General features: G+C 43.6%; 1 pseudogene; it reads left to right on the top strand.

Annotated features, from left to right (window-relative positions):
- Positions 1-3,102: 3,102 nt before the first annotated feature.
- LOC116594259 lies at positions 3,103-23,358 on the top strand (annotated as a pseudogene).
- Positions 23,359-27,988: the final 4,630 nt, after the last annotated feature.

Below are 27,988 nucleotides of genomic sequence, written 5' to 3'. Positions count from 1 at the left end.
AGTTTAATTTTTTAAAAGATTTTATTTATTTATTTATTTGACAGACAGAGATCACAGGTAGTCAGAGAGGCAGTCAGAGAGAGAGGAAGGAAAGCAGGCTCCCCGCTGAGCAGAGAGCCCTATGCAGGGCTCAATCCCATGACCTGAGGTGAAGGCAGAGGCTTTAACCCACTGATCCACCCACGTGCCCCCAAAGAGACATTTTAAACCCATCATCCTTTAATTTAAAAGAGGCAGACAATAATTGGAAGTGTTCAAAGATTTCCTTCGTCTCTCTTAACAACCATCCAATTAAACCAGCTAGAGTAGAGTGGCTGGGATTTTCACACACTTATAAAACGAGGTATTTGGGGGGAACATTAAAACTACAGGTGTAGGTAGTCTCATCTCACTGTCTTTCCCATTGGTCAGGGAAGTCCAAAACTTTCAGGGCCTGTGTGGGTAAATGCCTTGACCTTGAAATAATCTGGGTTGGCCTGAATTGAATTTACATTTGCAGTGCCCACTTTCCACCAGGCGAGGGGGATAAGGATCACAGATTCACCCATGCCCGTCCAGGAGCCCTTTTTCTCAGGAGCAGAAAGATGGAGAATCTCTTTGCTGTACCTACCAAAGGCCAGATACTTCACTTTAAACTATGATAAACATAAGCGCCTCCAACCCAGTCACCGAGTTCAGGATCAGGGATGATCCATTTGTGGGCTATGAGGTGAAGAACTAAGGGGGGAAGGCCCAGGATATTTCTGTCAACCTAAAAAAGTCTTTGAGAGTCTGGGTGGGGAGGAATAGAGAACCCAAAGATGAAGGGCAAAGGGCTGACCTTGCTCTGGATGTTGACGATTGTCCACCGTGCTTCAGAGGAAATAGGCAGCAGCTAATAAACTAATTTCTGAGTCCTGGCCTGCTTTTCTCCGTGAGTATGGCAGTTTTACCACATTACCTAAAGACATCCCTTCAGAAACTAGACCATGTTTAGGGGCATCCAGGTGGCTCAATGCGTGAAGCGGCTGGCTCTTGATTTCAGCTCAGCTGGGGATCTTAGGGTGTTGAGATCCAGCCTGGCTCTGGCTCAGCACTCAGCACGGAGTCTGCCAGTTCCTCTCCCTCTGCTCCTCCCCTGCTTTCTCTATCTCTCTCTCTCAAATAAATAAATAAATAAAATCTCAAAAAAAAAAAACCATGTTTATAAAATGAGACATTCTGGAAGTTACTCTTTAAGACAAAGAAATAATGAGAAAAATGAGGGAGAGGAAAGAAACAGTGAGATGCTGTGTCAGTCACCTGCAGAGACTAGATGGGGAAGATATTTCAGAAAGAATTTCTAGTTCTTAGAGCCATTATGGACAACAGTATGGAAGGTCCTCAAAAAATTAAAAATAGAACTATCATATGATCCAGGAATCCCACTGGATTCCAGTTCCAAAGGAACTGAACTTAGATTTCAAAGAGATATCTGCACCTCTACGTTCATTGCAACAGTTTTCACAAGAGCCAAGATATGCCAACAACCTAAGCGTCTGTCATCAAGTGAAAGGATAAAGAAAATACGGTAGACACACACAATGGGATATGATTCAACCCTAATTAGGAAAGAGATTCTACCTACCATTTGTGACAACAAATGACATTGTGACAACATGGAAGGAGCTTGAGGGCACAATGCTAAGCAAAATAAGCCAGTCACAGGATTAATACTACCCGCTACCACTTACAGGAGGAATTTAAGAGTCAAACTCACAGAAGCAGAGAAAATGGTGGTTACCAGGGGTGAAGGGAGGGGAGAGCGGAGAGGGGATGGTTTAAGGCTACCAAGTTTCAGGTATGCCAGGTAAATGGTTCTGGAGATCTACAATACAGTATAGCGTCCCTAGCTGCATTATTTACTGAAAATTTGCTAAGGGAGTAGATCTTATGGCTGTGTCCTTACCACACACACACACACGCACACACACGAAATAACGAGGGCAAAAGTGTGGGACGGAACTTAGAGAGGTGATGGATGTTTATGACCTTGATGATGATGGCTGGAATCCTGTATACTTGTCCCTGAAGTATTTACACTGTTGGAAAAAGAAGAAAAAGAGACAGAGACAGAGAAAGAAAGAAAAAGAAAGAAAGAAAGAAAGAAAGAAAGAAAGAAAGAAAGAAAGAAAGAAAGAAAGAAAGAAAAGGAAAGAAAAGGAAGAGAGAAAAGAAAAAAAATGAGCGGAAGAAGGAAGAAGGGGTAGGGAAGGGAGGGAAGATGGAGGAAAGGAAGGAAAGAAGGGAGGGAGGGGGAGAGAGAGAAGGGAAGGGAGGAGAAAGGAAGGGAAGAAGGAGGAAGCGTCTGGCTGGCATGTTTGGTAGACCTCATACCTCCTCACGCTGGAGTCATGAATTTGACCACCATGTTGGGTGTAGAGATTATTCAAATAAACTTAGAAAAAAAGAAAGAAAGGAAAGGAACTTGTAGTTCTCTCTCTCTCTCTCTTTTTTTTTTTTTTTTAGATTTTATTTATATGAGCCAGAGATCACAAGTAGGCAGAAAGACAGGCAGAGAGAGAGAGAGAAAGAGAGAGAGAGGAGGCAGCAGGCTCCCTGCGGAGCAGAGAGCCTGATGCAGTGCTCTATCCAAGGACCTTGGGAACAACAGCAGAGCTGAAGGCAGAGGATTTAACCCACCGAACCACCCAGGCGCCCCTAGAACTTGTAGTTCTTAACGAAATTTAAAATAATACTAGACTATGAGGATCAGACGCGTTTCACAAAGTCATTTATTTCATGTACATATTTTTCCTTTTCAATGAAAGCCGGTATGTTTCTAATATTTCACACTGGATTCCCAACAATTTAAACGCATTTTTTGAACAGCACGTCACATGTTTCTAACATTTCACACTGGATTCCCAGTAAATAAACCGCGTTTTCTGAACAGCAGGTTACTTCCAGGGCTGAAATCTGAACTGCTACTTTGGCAGCAGAGAGACCGACACATGGGATAACCTAGACTGACAGTTTGGGAAGGTGGGTCATGTTTGGCTCATTTCTCATTGGGCGACCTTCACCGGGTTGCTAAGCCCTTCAAAACCAGTTTCCCTGATTTGTGCGGCAGGATCTCTGTGATCGTGGAGGGGCTGCAAGCGCGGACAGGAGGTCCGCTCCGGTCGGTGGCCCAGTGCGTGGACCCTGAGGCCCCGTGCACCCCCGCACAAGGCGGAATCCCCGGAGTTCCGAGCGCTCGGCCTGGCCCTTCGGCCCCGCCCGCCGCCCCGAGTGAAGACTGAGGCCCGGCTGACTCGTCTCCTCGCGGGAGCCATGAACCAGTCCCATGCAGGCACCCGCCTGCGCGTCGTGCTGGGACACCTCGGCCAGCGCTCGGCCGGCGTCGGTGTATCCTTTGCGGTGCGCGGGGCTCGGGCTGCAAGTGTGGTGGCCTCCAGGGCTCAGCCGCCCAGCGGACTCTGCCCCTTCCTGCGCGCCCGCGTCCCGGCGTTGGTGTCAGCTGTTCCGGGCGCCCAGGGGCGGGGAGGCAGGCAGGGGAGCCGGGGCAGGAGGGTTCCCAGTGCGGGTAGCCCCAAGCTCCCAGCCGGGGGCCCGGCCTGCTCGCTGGGCGGCCGCGTGACAGTGCCGGCCTCAGGGGCTGCTGTGGCGCCGCCCCAGGCTTCGCGGCCCTCCTAGGGCCTGTTTTCCTGCCTTGCCCGGGAGAATGGCAGTTCTTCCTGAGGGCCTGCTCTCAGCTAGTGTGGCGTTTTCTGCACTTGGCCGCGCGTCATCCGACCGCCCAGAGTCCGAGGCGCGCGAAGCCCAGTCCCAGTGGCTCCTAAACTGGGGCGCAGGGCTGCCTGGAGCACCGGGGGTGGGCGGGCCGGTGGACACTCAGGCTGCAGCGCACTGGGGCGCGGGGAGGGAGGGAGGCACCGGCCCGCACCCTCGGGCTCTTCTTTCCTTGAGGAGAGCTGTGCGAGCTGCTCCGCCAGGAGTGGATACGATGTCTCCCGGTTGTTCTTTCGGAGTTACTCTCGGAGGAGATGTGTGCGCCACCCGTGTCGGATCCCGGAAAATGTCACTACGGGACACGGACGTCAGATGCTTTATGGAATTGTTTCTCCTGCTCCGATTAAGTGTTCTCTTTCAGGCGGTACTTTGGGGGCGAAGAGGACACTGTGATGGTGTTAGGCTGTGTTTTGCTGTGAGCAGGATCATGAACTCCTTCCTAAAAATGCTTCTACGAATGTCTCTTTTTACTTTTATTTTACTTTTACTTCCGGCCACGATGTAGCAGAACCACTGCCCACCTAAAATGCCGTCGCAGATCAAGGCAATTATGTAATCTCATTTGACCAGTGAAAACACAGAAACCGAGGCCAGGAGACATTTAATTACCGAATTACCAAAGACATTTAATTACCGAAACCAGAGGTTGACAAAGTGTGTTCCCAGGACCAGCAACAACTTCCCCTGGAAACTTGTTAGACATGCGGATTCCCAGGCTCATGTGGACTCCCCATACTCCGGAGTGGGGCCCAGCAATCTGTTCTCACTTGTTTCTGATACATGCCCACCGGTGAGAACCACCAACGTGTGGGAACTGGAGATAACTGGAACCAGAATGAAGGTTTCCAAGTCCAGTCTGTGACTACTATGAAAATTCTGGGGTGCCTGGGTAGCTCAGTCCCTGAGACCTCTCTTGATTCTTGCTCAGCTCTTGATCTCAGAGTTGTGATTTCAAGCCCAGCATTGGGGTCCATGCTGGGCAGTGAGCCTACTTAAAAAATAATAATGATTTTTAAAAAAATATTCGGATCCTGCTGGTGCTTCTCTAATAGTGTTGAGGTTAGAGCTTCTTTTTCATCTGTGTTGACTAGAAGAGCACTATCCTATCAAACTTCTGCCATGGTGGAGATGTTCTACACCAGCATTTTCCAGCACTAGGAATCCCATGTGGCTATTGAGCACTTGAAATATGGCTAAGGGCAGTTTTCCTTTTTATTCTCCTTTTTCTTTTTAAAGATTTCATTTATTTATTTGACAGACATAGCTCCCAAGTAGGCAGGGAGGCAGGCAGAGAGAGAGGAGGAAGTAGACTCTGTGCGGAGCAGAGAACCCAACGCAGAGCTCGGTTCCAGTACCCTGGGATCATGACCTGAGTGGAAGGCAGAGGCTTTAACCCACTGAGTCACCTAGGCGCCCCTTTATTCTCTTCAATTTAAATAGACAAACGAGGTCAGGGTCTCTGGTATTGGACAACTCTGCCAAAACAGTCAGTGAACGTGCGTGTGGTTGGGGCTTAAAAACAATCATGCAAATCACGTGGCCGTCTCTTCCCAGCCTTAACTGGTTCTAAAGAGATGTGGGTTCTGGAATAAAGCAGGTGTTTTAAAGCATAAAACACAATGCATCTTTAATACAGAGGTGCATCGAGAAAAAAACAAAAATGACCTATAATTCCAACTCTCACGGCTCATTATCAGTCAATGTTTTGGTCTGTTTCTTTTCTGTGCATTTACATAATTACAGCCATCCTGTATAGATAGCTTTTTGCACCCATTTTTATCATGTTTATTAACATTATATAGTAAGGACATGAAACATTTCCACGTCATTGAAAAAACTCTCCGAGGAAAGCAGTCAGCACCACCAGAACCTACAACGGAAGGAGAAGAATTGCGGACTGAAATACTGCCTTCTGGCCACCACATCTTGCTAGTAGCTGACAGAGGTCATTAACTCTTTGCCTAGGAAAACAGGATTATACTGTCCCCAGTTACATAAAGACAAGACAAAAATAACATGTTAAAGAGTAATGACATTTTTACACTCACTCCTTAAGCTAAAGAAACAATGAAAAAAATTAAGAAGAGGCTAAGTAAATATGCTGTCGTTCTCTGGATAGAAAACTAGAAAGAATTTCTAGCTCTATCTTAAAATAGTTAAATTATACTAAAAATTATAATAAAAAGTTAAAATTATATAAACTATGTGGCTCATACTTTAGAGCCTAGCCACTGTTTATTTAATAGAATTTTTTTTTTTTTTTGAAGAGTAACAAGCCAAACCGTTTGTTTCTTGTATTTCAGAATGGATTCCCCCTAAATTCAATTTCTCTTTGGAAGAGCACATTTCTTCATACTGCTAGATTTATTTTTTAAAATATTTTTTTAAAGATCATATTTATTTATTTGACAGAGAGATATCACAAGCAGATGGAGAGGCAGGCAGAAAGAGAGAGAGAGAGAGGGAAGCAGGCTCCCTGCTGAGCAGACAGCCCGATGCGGGACTCGATCCCAGGACCCTGAGATCATGACCTGAGCCGAAGGCAGCGGCTTAACCCACTGAGCCACCCAGGCGCCCCCATACTGGTAGATTTAACCCTTATAATTTTTATTTCCTTGGCAGTTTAGTGGAGGGAATAGTAAGTGGAAAAAATCAGTGGAAGCTATGAAGTCAAGAGTATGGGTTGAGTCTGGCCTGAGGCATTTTCTGCTGGATGATCTGGGACCCAGTTACTGAGCCCTGTGAGTCTCATTCTCCTGCTCTGGGCAGCAGGGATGGTGATAAAGGTCTTGGGACTTCCAGTCCCTCCTCTGGGCTCTGTGAAATGAGACAATGTAAGCAACCGTGCGTGCCTGTCTGCAGCTATGTGTGTAACCCAGTCTTCCCTGGTGAGAGCTAATTCAGGGCAGACTGTTGTTTCGAGAAAAAGTTGACTCCTCAATTTCATTTTATTTGCCTTAATTCACTACCTAGGTAGCTCACTCCACTTCAGGAGCTGTTTCTCCTGACAGTTTCCATCATCCACAATTCCAGTAAGTAGATCGAATTGTCATTAGTAACCATACAATGTGTATAAAGCATTTCCTAGTGGTAATTAAGATATAAAACACATCTCATGTTGTCTGGTGAAAATTCATTACACAGGGGCACCTGGGTGGCTACTGAGTTAAGCATCCAACTCTTGATTTTGGCTTAGGTCATGATCTCATGGGCTGTGGGATCGATCAGTCATGGGTCAGGCTCTGTGCTCAGCAGGAAATCTGCTTCACCCTCTCCTTCTGCTCCTGCCCCTGCCCCTGCCCCCCCTCTCTCTTCCTATCTCTACAGAGAATAAATTCTTTTCTTTTTTTTAAAAAAAGATTTTATTTATTTATTTGACAGACAGAGATCACAAGTAGGCAGAGAGGAAGGCAGGCAGAGAAAGAGGAGGAAGCAGGCTCCCCACGGAGCAGAGAGCCCGATGTGGGACTCGATCCCAGGACTCTAGGATCTTGACCTGAGCCGAAGGCAGAGGCTTTAACCCACTGAGCCACCCAGGCGCCCTAGGATAAATAAATTCTTAAAAAAAATTCATTATACAAATCATGTGTTGCCAGGACAAGTTCTAATTAGAACTAGGAAAAAATTTGAAAATGACTGTAATTTATATGTATTTTATACTTCAGAAAGAGGAAACATATCAGAGGTGTATAATCTGATTTTGTTTAAATTCAGACATGTTATACCTCATTTAAGTTAGCCATAGGCTGTATTAGCTAGTGTCTTTGGTTTATACCTCATTAAGTTAGCCATAGGCTATATTAGCTAGTGTCTTTGGTTTTTCTTAAATTACCTTTGTAGAAGAAGACATCGATCTCCATGGAGTATTCTCATAGAGCCACATTTCCAATCTGGAAGAATGGACTGGGTGATCTTAGTTTGTGTATATGCTATGCACTTACGTGGATTTTGTCTCTTTGAATTCTTCTGAGAAGATATGATCTAGACAATTTAAAGTATAAAATCTATTGAATTTGTCTCCTACCTGAACAACCATACATAGTCATTATCGAAGAAATTTGAAAGAGAAGCGGAATTAAGAAAAATTATTCACAATTCCATTACATAGAAGCAATCACTTAAAAACTGTGTTTTAAAAATTTATTTGCATTTTTTTCAAGTAACTTTTTAAAGATCTTATTTATTTATTTGAGAGAGAGAGGGTGAGAAAGACCGGGCGTGAATGAGAGATCAGGAGCAGGGGGAGGGGCAGAGGGAAAAGCAGATTCACTGATGAGTAGGGAGTCCTATGCGGGATTCGATCCGAAGACCCTGGGATCATGACCTGAGCCAAAGGCAGATGCTCAACCAACTGAGCCACCAATCTAAGTATATTTTATTATAGTAAGTCTGTACATGCCATTTTATGTTCTTCATTTTCTTAGAAGATTTACTTATTTAAGAGAGAAAGTGCACACATTGCAAGTTGGGGGAGAGGCTGAGGGAGGGACTCTCAAGCAGTCTCCCCACTGAGCCCATAGAACATTTGGGGGATTGATCTCAGACCTATGAGATCATGACCTGAGCTGAAATAACCAGTCCACGCTTAACTGACTGAGCTCCCCAGGGGCGCCAAGCTCTTCATTTCTAAGACCTGTGTCCTATCCCATTGAGCAGATATAATTTATTATTCTTCTAATCTTTGGTAACAGTACTAGTTAACATTTTAGATTTAAACCTTTTTAAAAATGTTCAGATTAGGGGCCTGCCTGGCTCAGTGGGAAGAGCATGTGACTCTTGACTTCTGGTTTGTGAGTTCAAGCCCCACATTGGGTATAGAGATTACTTAAAAAAAATAGATACCCTCCCCTCTAGACTTGTTTAAAAAAGAAATTTCAGATTATTTTCTTAGAGTAAATAAAAGTAGAAATGCTTGGTGGAAGAGTATGAACATTTCTCAGGCTCTGGATACATGTTGTTGGATGGTGATTTTTCACTTATACTTATTTGTAATTCCTTTTTCTCCTTTAGGTATACTCGGGATAATAATGTTCTAAGCCTAGAACAGAGAAAGTTTTATGAAGAAAATGGGTTTCTCGTCATTAGAAATTTGGTGTCTGATGCTGATATTGAACGCTTTCGGTACAGTAACCCTTCGTTGTTGTACAAAACTATGTTGTGTTTGCAGTGGGAATGTGAGTAGGATTAGCGTGTGTGTTCAGGTATTTTTCGGTGATTGGCTTATTGGGAAGCGGTTAGGGACATGAGCTCTGGAGCCAGACTGGCTGCCTTTCATCTTAGCCAGACTACTTCCTGTTGTGTGTCCTGGAGCAACGTACTTTCTACTCCTCTGTTTTCACACCTGTACAATGGGGATGATAATCGTATTTATGCCCCAGTGTTGTTGTGAGGTCTGGATAAGGTGAAGTACACACAGATGCCTTTGAACGGGGCCTGGCCCATGGTAAGCGTGAGAGAAGTTATTTGCCGTTATTACTCAGGTACACCACATCACAGACGGTTCCTCACTGTTCTGTTAGGCTAAGGAATAGGGGAGTCCCCGCAGTGAGCTCCGGCCTCACAGTGAGGAGACAGGGGCTGCTGCGCTGGTCATTTTCTCTCTCCATCCTCAGAACTACTCAGCCTGACCTGGAGGTCAGTCTGGTGCAGAGACACCCCCCTGCTCTATCTCTGAGACTCTTTCCACAGAACTGGCCAGACAGGTGCCTGGAGCCTGCAGTCATGACATCATCTGCCAATTTAATTTTCTAGGAACGAGTTTGAAAGAATCTGCAAAGGGGAGGTGAAACCACAGGGAATGATGATAATGAAAGATGTAACCATTGCAAAATCAGAATTTACTCCAAGTGAAAAGATGGGTTTCAAAGATCCAAGATTTCCAAGAAGATGAGGAACTCTTCAGATACTGCACTCTCCCTGAGGTTCGAGAACTTTCCTGTGTATTCTTTCTTTAAGTGAATAATGCACCTACATGCTTGCCTCTAGAATTGCTTACACTTTATCTGGCCCCTCTGTTTTGTGGCTGGTGAGCAGTGGTTCTCAAATGGAGGCGGACATTTAGTGGTGCCTGGAGCGTGTTGGGTTGGCACACGGTGGGGACCGTGTGCTTCTGTCAGGGTAGAGGTGGGCATGGTGGGTGGGTGAGCTGCTAATGGAGCCCAGAGATCCTACCGTGTGCAGAATAGTCCCTTCCCCAAATGATGACTTATCAAGCTCCAAATGTCAGTCGGGGGCAGATGGAGAACCCTCTTCTGGAGTCTGGTCATCATTCTTGGTTGCGAAGGGCAGGATTCTGCCTTAGAGACGGAGCCTCTCTCACTGTGGATATGGGCATATCAACAGGAGGGACACGCAGATCCTATTCACTGGACATCCATTTATTGTTTCTTTTTGTCTAATGAACTGGTCAGTAGAGGTTTAATTTTGTGTTCAGATTTAAACTCATTTTTTAAAAAATCAATATTTTTTAAGAGTAGTTCAGGTTTACAAAGATATCCACATAGTACAGAAGGGCATAAGATGAAAAGGAAAGTCTCCCACCCTCCAGCCCCACTCACACCAAGCTTTCTGGTGTCTTCAAGTAGAAGTCTGTCATGGCTATGCAGGTGCATCTGTCTACCCCCACCTTTTGTGTCACATGGGAACATACTGGTTGTCCACTTTACAAGTGTAGTTTCTACACTTATAGTAGATCTTACACATCCTTCTATATCACTTATATGTTAATCTATATCATACTTTTAAACTATTGCGTAACATCCCATTGCATAAATGTATCACAGTTTATGAACGATTTATTTAGAATGGTTTTAAAGGACACATTGCATGCTAGAAATTATAACCCCAAGTGCTATTAGAGTATTTGCCCATGGGCGCACCTGGCTGGCTCCATTGGTAAAGCATGCTACTTTTTTTTTCTTTAAGATGTATGTGTTAATTTTAGAGGGGAGGGGTGGGTGGAGGGGGAGGGTCAGATGGAGAGGGAGAGAGAAAATCTCAAGCAGACTCCCTGCTGAGCACAGAACCTGACATAGGGTGGATCTCCGGACCCTGTAATCATGACCTGAGCTGAAACCAAGGCTCACTTGCTTAACCGACTGAGCCACCCAAGTGGCCCAAGCATGTGGCTCTTGGTCTTTGGGTTGTGAGTTCGAACCCCAGGCTGGTTGTGGAGGTTACTTAAAACTTTAAAAAAAAAATCTTTTTTTAAATGGGACACCTGGGTGACTTAGTTGGTTAAGTACCTGCCTTGGGCTCAGGTCAGGATCCCTGGGTCCTGGGATGGAGTCCTACATCAGGCTCCTTGCTCAGTAGGGAGCCCTCTTCTCCCTCTACCTACTGCTTTCTTTCTTGTTCTGGCAAATAATATGACAAATAAATAAAATCTTTTAAAAAACCACATTTAAAATAATTTTAAAAATAAAGAAAATTTGCCTCATAAAAAACACTGTGTACAAGTAAGCCAGCTATGAAGTGGGGTGGGTGGGGGACAGGAGGGGATATGACTTCCCAACCTCAAGTCCTGCTATGGAAATGGAAGCTGTGTGCATCCACCAAGGAGGAAAATCTTGACATTAGTGGCAGCACAGGGTAGAGTTAGCACGATTGGGACATCCAGGTTTCCCACCGCTCTAAAATCTGAACCATGCACTTGCTGGTTCATGCAATGATTTTTAGGAGGTGGTCCCGATTTTAGTAGTTAGGTATTTATTATAATGTGTATTGGAAAAAATACCCAGCACATCCAACCTAGGACCTCAGGAATATTATTAATCAGGATAAGACGTAAGTTAATTTGGAAAAATTGTTGGCTAACTATATTGGGCACCTCTGTAAAGTATGATAGAAATGGTAAAATGGCTCTTGAGGGTCACTGAGGTTTAGAAAATACTGGTCAGAGGCACCTGGCTGGCTTAGTTGTGGGACCTTGAGATCAAGGAGTTTGAGCCCCATGGTGGGATTAGGGATTATTTAAAAAGGAAAGAAAGAAAACTGGCCTAAGGAAATTGCAAAAGTTGACATGCTTTATAAACAAACAAGTAGGAGGCCAGACTTCTAGGATTTTGGTTTCATTTTAAGCATTTCCTGCTCAAGTTGCCAATATTCCTTCTACACAGGATCAAACAATGAGAAAGCAGTAGAACATGCTTCATTTTTTGGAGTCAGACAGAATTGAAGATTCAATACCATCTTTTTCACTGAATTGGCTCCACAAACAAGGGCAGTTTATTAGCTTTGGGCTTATCTGCGTGGGGTGTTCACTTTAAAGGATTATTCATCCATGGAGGCATTACTTTTCAGGAATCGCTGTGTGGTTTAGGTGGGCTGATGCATAAAGCCCCCTGCAGGTAGTCGGCATACACCGCCGACTCCTTTCTGCATGTACCCCTCCCTCGGTGGGTTAGAGGTAAAGAGGTAGCACCCCAGTTGCCCTTCTCTTTTCCTCTGGGCTACGCATGGCCGTTGCACATGTTGGGGCCTCTCATGGTCCCTTGTTTTTTTCTTAAGTAGGCTCTATGCTCACCGTGGGGCTTGAACTCACAAACCCCAGCTCAAGAGTTGCATGCTCTACCTACTGAGTCAGCCAGGCGCCCCCCACGGTCCCTCCTTATGAAGAATCTTGGTGGGGGCAGAGAGAAAGCTGCCTGCTCACTGGGCAACTATGTACAGTTCCAGTTGAAAGAAGGTTTATCGCTGCCTTTCTCAGTTGATACCTCAGAGAAACACACACCTCTCTCTATCTTTTTTTATTTTTTAGATTTTTAAAAATTTATTTATTTATTTGACAGACAGAGATGACAAGTAGGCAGAGAGAGGAAGAGAAGCAGGCTTCCCGCTGAGAAGTGAGCTGGATGCAGGGCTTGATCCCAGGACCCTGGGATCATGATCTGAACTGAAGTCAGAGGCTTTAACCCACTGAGCCACCCAGGCACCCCCACAAGCCTCCCTTGTAGAAAAAGTGGTTAGGGTTGCAACTGGCTTGGAAAAGCCTGTTTAATTCAGAGTGTTGCAGACATACCGTTGCAACTTTTTCATGCTTTCAAGCTTTGTTTGCAATGTTGTAAAATACTAAGTGGTTTTTAAATATATATATATATGTTTGTTTGTTTGTTTGTTTGGAGGGGAGGGGCAGAGGGAGAGAATCTCAAGTCAACTCCCCACTGAACAAAGGGCCCAGTGCAGGGCTTGATCCTGTGACTGTGCGATCATGACCTGAGCAGAAATCAAGAGTTGGAAGCTTCACTGACTGAGCGACCCAGGTGCTCCTACCAAGTGTTGAATGAAGGCATCTTGGCTCTTGTACAGATAATTGTACTTTGTGCCACTTTTGCGCATTGGATTTTTCGGTAAACTTTTTTTTTTTTCTTTTCCCTTAGATTCTGAAATATGTGGAATGCTTCACTGGACCGGATATTATGGCTGTGCATACAATGCTGATAAACAAACCTCCTGATTCTGGTAAAAGGTTCTTATTTGTTATGGAGAAACCCTCCTCCCAAAAGAAAAAAAAGAGGAAAAGAGAGAGTTTAAGGTGTTCTAAATCTAGCTGTGTGTGTAATTGCTAAATTTGGATAACTAAATATATATGTTCTTTTATTTGTCTTAAAATAGCATACATCATAACAATAGTGAGGTAGAAGAGCGATTTCAGATGTTAACTGTAGGGTTATTGTTGGGTTTCTGGAAGACTGACTGGCTTGCTGCCCAAAAGTTTGGTTTAATAAACATGACTGTTCATATACTATAGGCTTCTATTATAATTCTCATTATAATAAAGCCCTAAGCTTTGTTAACTATTCTTACCAATGGTGGTGTGAATTCCGTTTTCTTGATTGAAGATATTATTATAATCAAAATTAAGGCTTTCTTATAAATCACATTCATCACTTGACGTAAAATGTCTTGTGAATCCTAAAATGTAGCTCCTACGATCTCACTCCCAGAGAAACTGATTCTGAAGCGAAAACCCAGGAATCTGCACTAAAATAAAAAATTTTTTAAGTAGGCTACATGCCCAGCGTGGAGCCCAACCCGGGACTTGAACTCATAACCCTGAGATCAAGACCAGAGCTGAAATAAAGAGATGCTTAACTGACTGAGCTACCCAGGTACCCACAAGAATCTGCATTTTTTAAGCCAACAGCTCTTGGTCCATGCTGAGAAATTTTACTCTACTAGCAGTAATAAATTGGTCCTTCAGAATTCTTTATTGTTTTTCCACTTTTTCTGGAGAAAAAGAGGCCAGGAGAGCTTTATGTGACTAGTCTGTAGTGTAGCACCACGAAATCTTTCCTACCCTGGATGTCTTGCTTAGAAACGTCGGGGTTGGGCGTAGGGGAACAGTACCAAGTTCAGACTGCAAAACAGGGAACCACGTAAATTTGGTTCTGTAATCTCTGATTCTACATAGTGACTGTTCATCAAGTGCTCTTAGTTCTGTGAAGAACTTCTTGGAAGCCTTTTATTAATTTAGTTACTCGATAGTGTTTGTATCAGCCACTTAGAGGGCTAACAGGGAACTTCAAATTTGGTTACTCTCCAGTTGAAAAACTTTTCTTCGAGTGCTAGGCTCCGTGCCCAAACCAGAGTTACAGTGGAATAAAGCACAATAGAGATCATAACATGTTATGAGTTGCTAGAGAATGGTGTGAATCCCTGGGTTTGGAATAAAGTGTAGGATCTGGAGTCACCCTGTTGATTTGATATTCCAATTGGTGCTTATCTCTCCAGGCTGATTGTCTGTAGTGTGGTTTCACTTCTTTGGGTTCTGAAGGGATAGACACTGATCTGGTTTTCAGGCAGAGGAGATGAATTCTGAGGTTCAAGTGTGGTTTAACAGCAGGTTCTGTTTCAGGCAAGAAGACATCCCGCCACCCCTTGCACCAGGATCTGCACTATTTCCCCATCAGGCCCAGCAATAACATAGTTGGTGCTTGGACAGCCATGGAGCACATCGACCGGAACAATGGCTGCCTGTGTGTGCTCCCGGGCAGTCACAAAGGTGACCTGAAGCCACATGGTTATCCCAAGTGGGAGGTATAAATCCCTTCCTTCCTTCCTTTCCTTTTTCCTTCCTTCCTTCCTTCCGTCACTTCCTTTCTCCCTCCTTTTCTTTTTTAGGATTTTATTCATTTATTTATTTGAGTCAAACACAGAGAGAGAAGGGATAAAGGGAGACAACTCGTGATATTTGCTCGTGATACTTGTGAGAGGTGGTGTGGGCCGAGAGAGGCAGAGGGGGAGGAACACGGACATGTAGACTCTAGTGAACACTAGCTCAACATGAAGCTTGATTTTGTGACCCTGAGATCATAAGCTGATCCCAAAATCCAGAGTCTGATACCTGACTCCCTGAGCCACCAAGGTGCCCTTAGAAGATAAATCTTAACCAGAATATTTATTGTTCTGATTTTATTTTTATTTATTTGTTTTTGAAGATTTTATTTATTTATTTGACAGAGAGAGAGACGTCACAGGTAGGTAGAGAGGCAAGCAGAGGGAGAGGGGGGAAGCTGAGCAGAGAGCCCAATGCGGGGCTTGATCCTAGGACCCTGAGACCATGACCTGAGCTAAAGGCAGAGGCTTAAACCACTGAACCACCCACGCGCTCTATTGTTTTAATTTTAGATCTGATTCCATACAGAACTTTAACAGTGAGATGGAATTTCCTTTCTTAGCAAAACATTGTTTTTGGTTTTGCAGCCAGGATCAGGGAAATTTCAAAGATGTCAGGTAGAATAATCATTTTTCTTTCAACAAGTTTTGGAAAGCTGACCAGTGTGGGGAACTGTGGTAGGCACTGTGTAGAATCTAAAATCATCAAGCTTCATTGCAGAGGTCAGATTAAACACCGACAACACCAGACGCATGTATCAGCTGCCAAGTAATTCTTACCCACTGATCGCTAGATCTCAGTATAAAGACGAGGGAGGAATCATCTCCTTCCTGCTAGAGAGACCAGCGAAGGCTCTGGGGAAGGAAGAGTAGTATTCCGCTGCCTGCCGGTTGCATGGTTTATTGATTGAACTATTGAATGCTTTTGAGCCCACGAATGGTAAGATCAAATCGGCTCTTCAAGAATGATAATCCTGGGGCGCCTGGGTGGCTCAGTGGGTTAAGCCGCTGCCTTCGGCTCAGGTCATGATCTCAGGGTCCTGGGATCGAGTCCCGCATCGGGCTCTCTGCTCATCAGGGAGCCTGCTTCCCTCTCTCTCTCTGCCTGCCTCTCCATCTACTTGTGATTTCTCTCTGTCAAATAAATACATAAAATCTTAAAAAAAAAAAAAAAGAATGATAATCCTGAGATCTAGAGCAGGAGATACTGAAGGTGTGGAGTCCAGAGGCAGAGAAACCAGAGAGGAGACTATGCGTGTTGTAGGCCTCAGACAATAAATTCTGAAAACCCCAGAAAATCATGTGTTGTTCAGGTGGGAAGAATGCATGTGGGTTTTTTTGTAGGAAGTAAAGAATATGGCTTTTAGAACTTGTCTCAATTAGTTAGAATTCTTACACTAAGGATTAGTGCCAAGTAAAAATCTTTGAGTCTGGATTCTGATATAAAATCTGAAATTGTGAGATTCATAAACTGTTGAGGTTTATGAAAAAACTGAGTTGAGGTTTAGGGAAAGTTTGTTGCAGGCAACAGAAGTGGGCTGCGGCTGACTTAAGCCAAAGGGTGTGTTTGGAGGGTCGCAGGCACATGCTGATTCGATGGAAAGGCCGGCTGGCTCTGGTAAGCAGAAAAGTGGGAGTGTGTCAGTGGGAGTTCAGGATGGGGCACCTGGTGGGGGTAGTTGATCCTTCACCATGACCAATGCCTTTGATCGATCCTCTGTTCAGATACAAAGTGATGACAGTGGGAGGTCAGATTGACTTTGCATAGGTTACATGTCCACCTAGCCAGGAGAGAAGTGCACTGGATGAAAGGCCCAACACAGTCCGGCAGGAAAGAATCCAACCCCCAGAAGAATGTGGGACAGACTAAGAAGGGGACTGAGATACTGTGCTCTCCCCATAATCATTACTTAAAGCAATAGCTAACATTGGAAGTAGTTCTAAAAGAGCACAGTGTTGTAATTTACTATTCTTTCTTTACTCTGGTTGTGACATGAGTGCTTTCTGAGCTGAGGAAACTTGAACATTTTCTCTCTTCTGGCTTGAGAAAACAGTTTGCTTCCCAGAGGTACTCCTGAATAATAGAAGAATGATTTAGGCAAAGTTACGGGGGGGAAGAATATCATGTTGGGAAAGTGTGATTACAGATTCATGCTGGAAAGGGGATCTCCCATGTTAACTGCAAAATGCAAAGTTGGTCTAGATCTTCATTTATAATTCGGTAATGAAGGATAAGTGGAAATTTCATATTCTTCATTTGGGCCCCCAAATCCATGATTTTTACAACCAGATGTCTGAGAAGTTTTTGTATATTTACAGTTGCTTTGAAGAATCTTTTTATGTTTTTCTCTTGGCAGAACTTACAAAACCTTTGCTTTTCCTAATGACAAAATTCTTAATCATTGGGTTCCTCAAATGTAGTCTTGTTTCTCTTATGTGTTCTAGGGAGGAGTTAACATAATGTTCTACGGGATTCAGGACTATGATAAAAGCTGCCCCCGAGTGCATCTTGTGATGGAGAAGGGAGACACTGTTTTCTTTCATCCTTTGCTCATCCATGGATCTGGTTGGAACAGAACTCAAGGATACCGGAAGGTATGCATTCCCATCACTGTACTTTCCAAAGATGAATACATTAGAAACAAAAATGTCAAGATATGTGAAACTATGAGATTTGTGACATTGAACTAAACTGGCGTTTAGTCTGGTTTATTTACCAGGAAATCTATTTGCTACCTCATGCTTTTTGGTTCATATCAGTAAGAAGCCAGGTGAGCTCAGGATCGTAATCCTGCTGATAGTGAATTATGAACATTCACAGAATTGCTTCAGAGGAAGAACATACTTGGGAGCCATAGCCTGTGCTTTTGGAAACAATGGCTGGCATATAAAAATCATAAAATTTGGAATGTATATAGCTCATAGTAACCACCTAAGAGGAAGGTTTATAAGAGCCTTATTGTTTGGAAAATCATTATCAGTTCTAAGCAAACATTTTGAATTGGCTGCCCAGACCTCAGATTTCACAGGCAGCCATATTTTTCATCTCCGAGTCCCAGAATTTGTTTTTTGCTTCAGAATGTTTTAAACACCTAATGATTTAAAACTGACAAAATTTCTCATAGTCCCAGATTTCTCACTTCTCAAAAATTCAACAGATCTGACAGTACTGTGGATGTCCATTTCCCTATATAACATGGTTCTACATACTATTTTTGGGGGGTTGTGGGGGGCTGAGTGAAACCTTCCAGTTTTTCACACCAACTACCACTGTCTCCCTGAGGTCAAGGGTTAGTTTCCAGTTTTCATCTTCTATTCATTCATATTTCTATCAGGTTGACAAGGCCATGATGAAGTGAGGCAAGAAGACACTCTTCTGGATCAAAATTTAATGGGTGTGGGGGAATGGTGCAAAAAAACCCCAAAACCCAACCCCTCAGCATTCAAGTTCAATAAAATTTTAGGGCAGTATTTAGAAAATCAAAACTAATATCCATGATGTAAGGTGGTATCTCTGAATTCTCCAGAACCTTCCGCCAGTTAGAATGGCAAAAATCAACAAGGCAAGAAACAACAAATGTTGGAAAAGTTGTGGAGAAAGGGGAACACTCTTACACTGTTGGTGGGAATGCAGATGAGTGTAACCACTTTGGAAAACATGTGGAGGTTCTTCAAAAAATTAAAAATAGAGCTACCCTATGACTCAGCAATTGCACTAATAGATATTTACCCCAAAGATACAGATGTAGTGAAAAGAAGAACCACATGCACCCCAATGTTCATAGCAGCAATGTCCACAATTGACAAAATGTGTAAAGAGCCAAGATGACCTCCAACAGATGAATGGAGAAAGAAGATGTGGTCCATATACACAATGGAATATTACTCAGCCATCAGAAAGGATGAATACCCACCATTTGCATCAACATGGATGGGACTGGAGATTATGTGGAGTGAAATAAGTCAAACAGAGAAAGTCAATTATCATATGGTTTCACTTATTTATGGAACACAAGGGATAGCATGGAGACATTAGGAGAAGGAAGGGAAAAATGAAGGGAGAGAAATCAGAGAGGGAGATGAACCATGAGAGACTAGGGACTCCAGAAAACAAACTGAAGGTTTTTGAAGGGCAGGGGGTGCCGTGGGGGGACGGGTGAGCCTGGTGATGGGTATTAAGGAGGGCACAGATTGCCTGGAGCACTGGATGTTATACACAAACAATGAATCATGGAACACTACATCAAAGACTAATGATGTACTCTATGACGACTAACATAACAATAAAAAAAGAAAAAGAAAAGAAGAAATATCCATGATGGCACAATGCCAGCATTTGAAATAAAGACTAGATTGGACTCTCTACCAGCATGGCCCTCAGAGGTGTGCAAGCAGGGAGGTATAGGGACAGTGACATAAATAATATGATTGTTCCTGAGTTTCACTAATTTTGGCCTTTTTTAAAAAAAGATTTTATTCATGACAGAGGGAGATAACGAGAGAGGGAACACAAGCAAGGGGAGAGCTGGAGAGGGAGAAGCAGGCTCCCCATTGAGCAGGGAGCCCAATATGTGGCTCAATTCCAGGACCCTGGGATCATGATCTGAGCTGAAGGCAGATGCTTAACCAACTGAGCCGCCCAGGTGCCCCTAATTTGGGCCTTTTATCATGTATCCTTAGCCACAAAATTTAACTTGGAATGAAAAATGGAAATTTATGTGTATGTGTGTGTATTAAAAAGGGAAGCCGAGACAATAATCTGAGAGTTTACATGAGTCAGAAAGTTATAACATGTGCTACATGATCAGGATCATACACTGAGATAGGATAACTACATATTGAAGATTCCATGTTAAAAAGTTGAGTATGAAATGATTACTGTATGAAAATAAAAGTTATATAATGTAAAACACCCCAAGTATTATGAATGCTAATACCCCAACTTTGCAATATTTCAATAGTGTTTCAGCTAGTTAAATGTTTGGGAAAGTATGAACCCTTAAAAAAAAAACCACAAAAACACATGTACATGGGTGTGCCCTTTTCCTCTTTGGCCTCAGGTGTCACTCCTCCTTGGCATGGTCTGGGGGCTTCTGTGGGAAATGGAGTTTGTGACTCCACTGCATAGAAATTCGATGTTCTGGGCAAAGCAGGCAGTCCCTTCAGTAGGCAGTCACCTCAAGAGAACTAACTTGAAACTAGGAAAGTGAGTTTTAAGTTTAGATTAGCTTATAACTTTTTCAAGAATGGAGAAAACCAAGTAACCTCCATCTTACCTTCAGACAGAAAGAAGATGGAGATGGTATATGATGCTATTGGACTCAAAGTGTCCATTTTATTTCAAAGGGGTGGTGTCTATATTATTGTCCTTTGCAAGGTATTTTTGTGGGTTATTGTTTGTTTTCATGATCCATAGCTATTGAATTGACAACTCACCACAAACTCAACTGAGTAACTAACTTTCCTGACTAAGGAAATGGTGAAGAACCCTGGAACACATTCCTGTTTAGGACTTGAGGACATCCACACAGTAGAAAGATCACATGTTGAAAAGTTAAAGTCCTCTTACTCATGTCGTTATGTTCCCCGCCCTTTTTAAAAACAAGTATTGCAGGGAGCTAAAAACCTCTTGTATTTCTCAGTCAGAATTAAACTGTACCTGGGGAAAAAGAGATTCTGAACCCTGAAGAGACTAATACAGGACAGCATGGAACATTCTAGAAATCAAACGCTGAGTGAAATAGCTTTCTAAAAGAAATCTCCCTGTTCGGTAGCTGGTGTTAATGGAATGGGTTTTTTCCCAGTATTAACCCTGTCACTCTGCATAGGTAATTTCCTGCCATTTCGCCGGGGCGGACTGCCACTACATTGATGTGAAAGGCACCAGTCAAGAAGTCACTGAGAGGGATTTTTCACCGATAGGAAAAAAATTATATGGAATTCCAGATGACACCAGGCTGCAGGTATGCTTTTCTGAGATGATAGGTTAAGACTTTTTGTCTTCTTTTCTTCAGATGCTTAACAACTCTCATACCTGTTGTAATTTAGAAGTATAACGTGCTTTGTTTAGAGCGCCTTGCAGAAGCATTGCTGAGACCCACTAAGAATTATAGTGGAATTTCAGCTTGTACGCACTTCCCCAGCTGGGGCATCTGAGCACCCCGTGCTTTTTTATGACTTTGGCCACCCTGTGGTACGCAGGCTATTCTGTTCCAGGATGGACAGGTGGAAACAGAAAACAGATCTGGAGGAGAGCAAGTGAAGGACGAAGGCTACCTTCTTGAACGCACAGAAGGAAAGTTAGAGGCTTGGGCTCTCACCCATAGGCCTCCTTTATTTGTATAGAGCAGAGTATTGACGTATCTACAAATCCAGGGAGACTCCCAGAAAGCCATTCCTAAGCAGGTTTTGTTTGGGTCAGTTGGCATCTGGAGTTTCATGGAGCGGACTTCAGAAACCACTGATGCTTGTCTGTGGGGGATAGAGACATTATTTCGTAGCCTTTCTACTTAATACACATCACTTGTAAATTCTTTGTAACTAGAACATTCAAAGCTGATGATGATGGTCACCAGACAAACTGTAGTCAACGCAAAAATAAACATATTTTCTTTGTGAATGAAGTCCATTTTAGCCGCTGAACCAAGAAGCTGATCTTATGTTTTAATTTGCATTCATCATAAATGCATGCATTTCCTATGGGGGAGACCCCCAAGGAGACCGAGCGTCATGATAACTCTGGGCCTTCCAGTACTCTGAAGAGTACCATACACCAGCACTAAGCTACCGTGCCATTAGGAGTCATCTTCTGAAACTCCTTCCCAGTTTAAAATCTGACTTCTCCCTTGCCCCTTCTCCCTTTAGCATCTATGACTCTATCCCACATCTGCAAAGCTCTCATTTCACACCGTAGATGGTAGACCCTCTGTGCTCCTCCCTTGGTCCAGTGCTTAAAGTGCATCATATTTTGTCAAGTGGGGCTTCCGAGCAACACTCTGAATTTTAAAGCAGAAAAAATGCATATATTATGTTTGTGGTATTAAGTGATTGCCTTCTGTATTCATTTCATTTATTTGAGAGAGAGAGAGAGAGCAGGAAGGGCGGCAGGCAAAGGGAGAGGGAGAAGCAGACTCCCTGCTGAGTGGTGAGCTTACTGAGGGGCTGGATCCCAGAACCTTGAGATCATGACCTGAGCCAAAGACCGATGCTTAACGGACTGAGCCATCCAAGTGACCCACCTGTACTTATTTGAAAATGTTAGTCTTGCAGATATAGTTCCTCAACTTTACTTAGAATAATGATATTAATTTCTGTTACATAGTTCTTTGTGAGTTATAAGAGCTCTTTCATATTTCTAGTTTTACTTTCTTCACAAATCCCCATGGATTAGTCATTCTCATTTTTTTTTTTTTTTGATCTCTATTTATTTGAGCGAGAGACAGTGCAAGCAAGCAGGGGGGGAGAGAGGAGGGGAAGGGAGGGAATCTCCAGCAGACTCCTCACTGAGGGAAGAGCCTGAGACAGGGCTCAAACCCAGCACCCTGAGATCATGACCTGAGTCGGACACTTAACTGACTGAGCCACCCAGGAACCCCTCACTCTGCGCACTTAGGGAGAAACTGAAAAGTCCAAGAGGTTGGCCTGTGTGATGTAAGTGACAGAGGTACATTTTGGAGTCAGGTCTAATTCCCAAACCATTTTTTCTACCTGACCTAGCTGTTCACTCAAACATAAACAAGAAACAAAAAAGTCTGAATTGTTTTATTAAGAACAAAGGAAAAAGAAATCCCAAATCAAGCCATAACTCATGACATCACTTGCACGTAGGAGCAGATCACTGTAAATGGGGCAGTGTCTAAAGGAACGCAGGACAAGGGGCAGTGTGGACTGTTGTGACCAAACACTGTGTTCAGCCAGTTGAAGACACCTGTGGTCAACAGCAGTGCCAAATAACACAGGCTGACCTTCTGGGGACTTGCTCTCTTAGTTTGGTCAACACTATTCTAGATGTGGGCAAGTACATTATTTGGAGTCTTAGAATATGGTTTCTTTACCAGTTGATAGGACTACTGTGCAGTTTTTCCATTTAACTGTTGGTAGATGCTAGAAATCTACTTCGTCTCATGCTGAACAGATCCCTGTGTTCCATCCACTGACTGTGCTTGGTTTTATTTCCAGGATGTGCTTAGATTTCGAGTGCGGCTGGTGAAAGGAAGGAGGATCAACCTATGAGGTAGCCGTCGGCTTGAGCTCCTTGAGAGAAAACAGAACAAATCAAGGTGTCTGGGGAAAATGTTTTCTTAACAAGCTATCCTAATCTTTTCTATCGCTTGTTCTCCAAATCATGACACGAGGATAAGGTACTTGCTGGTATGTGGTTAGTTCTGTGTGCAGACCTGTTGCTTTCATGGAGGAAGATATGTTACAGTGGCTGATTACTGTTTTCAGGAAAACTGGGGGTCGCAGCTAATAAATGTGTTTCTTGTCTAATTTAAGTGTGTTCAATCAGTTTCTTTGATTCAGTTAACTCTTTGCCCAAGCAGAAAGGTATCCTTTGAAACTCCGGGTACGTGGACTCTTGCATCCCTCTTCTGGAAAACCCACCATCCCCTGACTTCATGGCACGAGAGATTTCTCAGATCTAGAACACCATCTAACACAGGCACATGTAATGAAGGGCATTGTGGAGTAGAAATAAGGGAGATGCTTGTGCTCTGACACAGGATTCCTTGCATGACTTCTCCAACCCAGGCAGCCTCCTTAAAAAAAAAAAAGATCAGATCTTTCCAAGTTGTTTTTCTCTGTTCCTGAAGAAGGAAGACTAAGGTGGCTTCATCTGCTATTTTTTATTGGGTAAGGCAGCTGAAAACCCTCTGCATTTATGAACGAAACCTAAACTCTTTCAAACTACAGGGACAATTTTAGATAGTTTAGGTTTCTAGTGGGCATGAACTGGGAGAATTTATTTTATTTTGAAGATTTGATTTTTTTTTTTTTTAGAGAGACCTACACACACACACACACACACACACACACACACACATGCTGAGCAGTGGGAAGGGGCAGAGGGAGAGGCAGAGAGCCCCATGAGCAAGGAGCCCAACAAGGGGCTCAATCCCAGGACCCTGAGATCAAGATCTGAGTCTAAGGCACAGGCTTAATCCACTGACCCACCTTGGGGGCCTCATGGAGGGGGGTTTTATTTTATTCAGTGCCAGATTTGTACACAAGCTGGGGCAGCAAAGAGCCATAGTCTTGATTTTTAAAAACAATAATTTGCTAAGAAATAACAAGAGTCCTTTTCTTGTTAATCTGCTAAGCACAGGTTTTCCTAAAGAGTTTCACTGTTTTTGGCAGGTTCTTTGTGAGGGCAGCCTATTTAAGTTCAGGTCCAGCTGGAAGCTGAAGAAGGCAAGACTATCCCTGACAGGGCTCAAGGAAACTGCTTTACGGAATAATTGGACATAAAATGTATATGAGGAAAGCCTGTGCAAACAGCATGTATGGAGCCCTGTTTCACCAAAAAGCCTTTTCAAACTAATTTCAAATGTAAATAAGTTAGAAAAAATAAACTTCAATAGGAAAACCGTAGCACAATTTGTTACTTCCCTTATGCATTTTTGAGCGCATGCCAATGAGTCAATCAGGAAACAATTCATCGCCCATTTTATCTGTGTCCCTCTTGTTCATTCATTCATTCACAAATACCCAATCATCCATTCCGTGTAATGGGACTAGATGGGGAACAAAGACAGCGCCGGGATGAGTTAGGACGGATCCTTTGGTCTGTGTGGATCCACCTGGAAAAGGTGGGAGCGAAGGTCAGCGGCAAAATGAAGAGCTGGAAGGGGACTGTGGGGCATTTGGGCAGAATGAGGAACAGCTGGTTTCACAGTGGGTGGTACGGGGATTTACCCTGGGAGAGGGTTTTCTTTGCCTGGAGACTAACCTCAAAGGACTATAGGAGGTACTCAAAGTGCACACCAAAGCGAATAGAAGGATCCCCTTCTACAAAGCAAATAGAAAGAATCCTCTTTTATTTGTGAACACACAACTAAATGGAAAGATACTTTGTGCTCATGGATGAGAAGAATGAATATTGTTAAAATGTCCACACTACCCAAAGTAATCTACTGATTCAATGCAGTACTTATCAAAATTCCAATGGCATATTTCACAGAGTAGAAGAAATAATTCTAAAATTTGTATGGAATCACAAAATATCCCCCAAACCACCAGAGCAATCTTAAGGATAAAAAGGAAAGGTATGACCCTCCCTGATTTCAAACTACATCACAAAGCTATAGTCAAAGAGAGTATGTTACTCGTACTAATACAAACATACAGATGAATAGGATTGGGTTTCTTGGGTTTTTATTTTGTTTTATTTTGGGTTTTTTTTGTTGTTGTTGTTGTCGTTTTTAGATTTCAGATAGGAGTGAAATATAGTATTTGTCTTTCTCCAGCATATTTTACTTAACGTAATACTCTCACATTCCACCCATGTTGTCACAAATAATAAGATTTCATTCTTTTCTGTGGCCGAGTAATATTCCACGAAGCATATGCCTTTGGCTCAGGTCATGATCTCAGGGTCCTGGGATCAAGTCCCTACCTCATACTCCCTGCTCAGTGGGGAGTCTGCTTCTCCCTCTCTCTCTGCCCCTCCTCCAGCTTGTGCTCTCTCAATAAATAAATAAAATCTTTTTAAAAAATGAACAGGAAGAAATTGTGAACAACCTAGAAACTGGACACTCAGAAATACAACCTTTCTCTTGGTTATTTTAGGGATTTCTGCCCTTGTTTGGGAGCTGGTAATCCTTTTCTGTGAAGGATCTGGCTCTTTACTATCAAGAGCCAGATAGTAAATATTTTCTCCTTCAGAGGCTATTATACTCTCTGTGTCCCAAGGACTCAGCTCAGCTGTTACAGCAGGAGGGCAGTCAGGGACAACAGCTAAGTAAAGAGGTGTGGCTAAGATCCAATAAAACTCTATTCATAGAAATCTGCCAGATATCTGCCAGACTTAACCCTGGGGTTCTTCTTTGCCTAGCCCTCACTAGATGACTCTCTGTATTTAGGAACGCAAACAATTGTCATGCACCTTGACAAAAAACTCTGCCTGTCAGTGTGGGAACAATGCTTCAGAGCACTTCCCTGTTTCTTTGAGATGAACAGGAAGGTGTTGTGAGCCTGGCCCTGCACCATGCAAGGCACAGTTTGCTTTCTTATGTGATGAGCAACTGTTTGTTTTTTCTTCCTTGATGTGGCCAATTATTAATGTAGATTAACTTTGGGACAGCCTGTGAAGACTTATCCTAAGTCCTCTGGTGTAAATTTAGCCCAGAAGGAGGATGCTCTGAGATGGGGTGGGTGATACACAGCATTCAAGGACACTGCTTAAATATGCACATTGGTATCCACCAGAAATCTTGGTTGCAAAGGATAGAAGCTGACCCTAAGCATGGGAAACAGACATCAGACCGTGTTAGCAGGCTCTCCAGGACTTAGGGAAATGCTATGTGTCCAGGTGTGCCATGGACAGGAGCACAGCACAGTGGCGATGGTGATGGATGTCCCCCACCACCCCTACCCACTGCCCCGTCCTCTGGGCCCGAGTTTTGGAGTCCAAGCCCTGGGCACAGAGTGTGAGCCACACGCCATGCCTGGCTACCACAGAGGTAGAAACAGAGGAGGGGCCTTCCTGGTTCTGTTTGCCACCTGCCCTAAGACCACACTCCATGGTGGGGTGGGATTGCCTCAAAGCAAGATCAGGTAGCAAAAAGAAAGAAGATGGACAAAATGTTTTCATCTGCTACAACAGCCACACCATCTGGGTTTCATAGTCTGCCTGCCGGGGAATAGTAAAACCCGCTGTGAACTTGATGAAGGGAAGGGCTGTGTCTCTGCTTGCTCTCTCAAGCTTGTCCTAGGTGCCTGTCTCAGTCCTCGAGTGATACAGGCTCATCCTTGATCATCTGGGAAGCACACCATGGTCCCTGGGAACTCTGGCCTGGTGTAGCATTCTTAGGGCTGGGGTGATGAATCATTATGGGGTCACTGCCAATACTTCAGTAGGTCACACCCCTGGGTTTTTTTGTTTTTCTTTCCTTTGAGAAAGAAAGCATAGGGAGGGGAGGGACAAGGAACGAGAATCAAGCAGGTTCCTTTCCCAGTGCAGAGTCCAACGCCGGCTGGATCTCACAATCCTGAAACTGTGACTTCAGCTGAAATCAACAGTGAGACGCTCAACCGACTGCACCATCCAGGTGCCCCATAACTTCTATTTTTAAATAAAATTATGAAATAAAATAGAATGAGGGGTTCCTGGGTGGCTCAGTGGGTTAAAGCCTCTGCCTTCGGCATAGGTCATGATCCCAGTGTCCTGGGATTGAGCCCCACATCAGGCTCTCTGCTCAGCAGAGAGCCTGCTTCCCCTGCTTCTCTCTCTGCCTGCCTCTCTGCCTGCTTGTGATCTCTGTCTGTCAAAAAAAAAAAAAAAAAAAAACTTTAAAATAAAATAGAATGAAAAAATAAAAAACAGAGAAGAAATCAGAGAGCACCACATAAGGTAAGGAAAGCAATGTTTTCTGTTTTATTTTCTTTTAAAGATTTTATTTATTTATTTGTCAAAGAGAGAGACACAGAGCACAAGCAGAGGAGCAGCAGGCAGATGGAGAAGCAGACTCCCAGCTGAGCAGGGAGCCAGATGCAGGACTTGTTCCCCGACCCTAGGATCATGACCTGAGAGAAAGGTGGACTCTTAACCGACTGAGGCACCCAGGCGTCCCTGTACAGATGCTCTTTACTCACAGTTCCAAAGAAAACCATGGGCTGTGTTTTATTTTCCTGGGTGAAGCTTGGAGGATATGCAATGGGAAATGTCTATCTTAGTCTCAATTCCTTAAACATCAGGGCTGGAGCGCAGAAGTGGATGTCCCCAACTCTTGTTAAAGATTTTATTTATTTATCTTTGAAGAGAGATCACAAGCAGAGAGAACAGCAGGCAGAGGGAGGAGGGAGAACCAGCTCTCCACGAGCAGGGAAGCCCCACGAGGAGGACTTGATACCAGGACCTTGGGATCATGACCTGAGCCAAAGGCAGAAGCTTAGCCAACTG

This window comes from Mustela erminea, chromosome 6 (assembly GCF_009829155.1).
Source record: "Mustela erminea isolate mMusErm1 chromosome 6, mMusErm1.Pri, whole genome shotgun sequence".
In the NCBI taxonomy this organism is placed as follows: domain Eukaryota; kingdom Metazoa; phylum Chordata; class Mammalia; order Carnivora; family Mustelidae; genus Mustela; species Mustela erminea.
The sequence above is the reverse complement of the archived record's forward strand: the minus strand, read 5'-3'. Positions and strand labels throughout refer to the sequence as shown.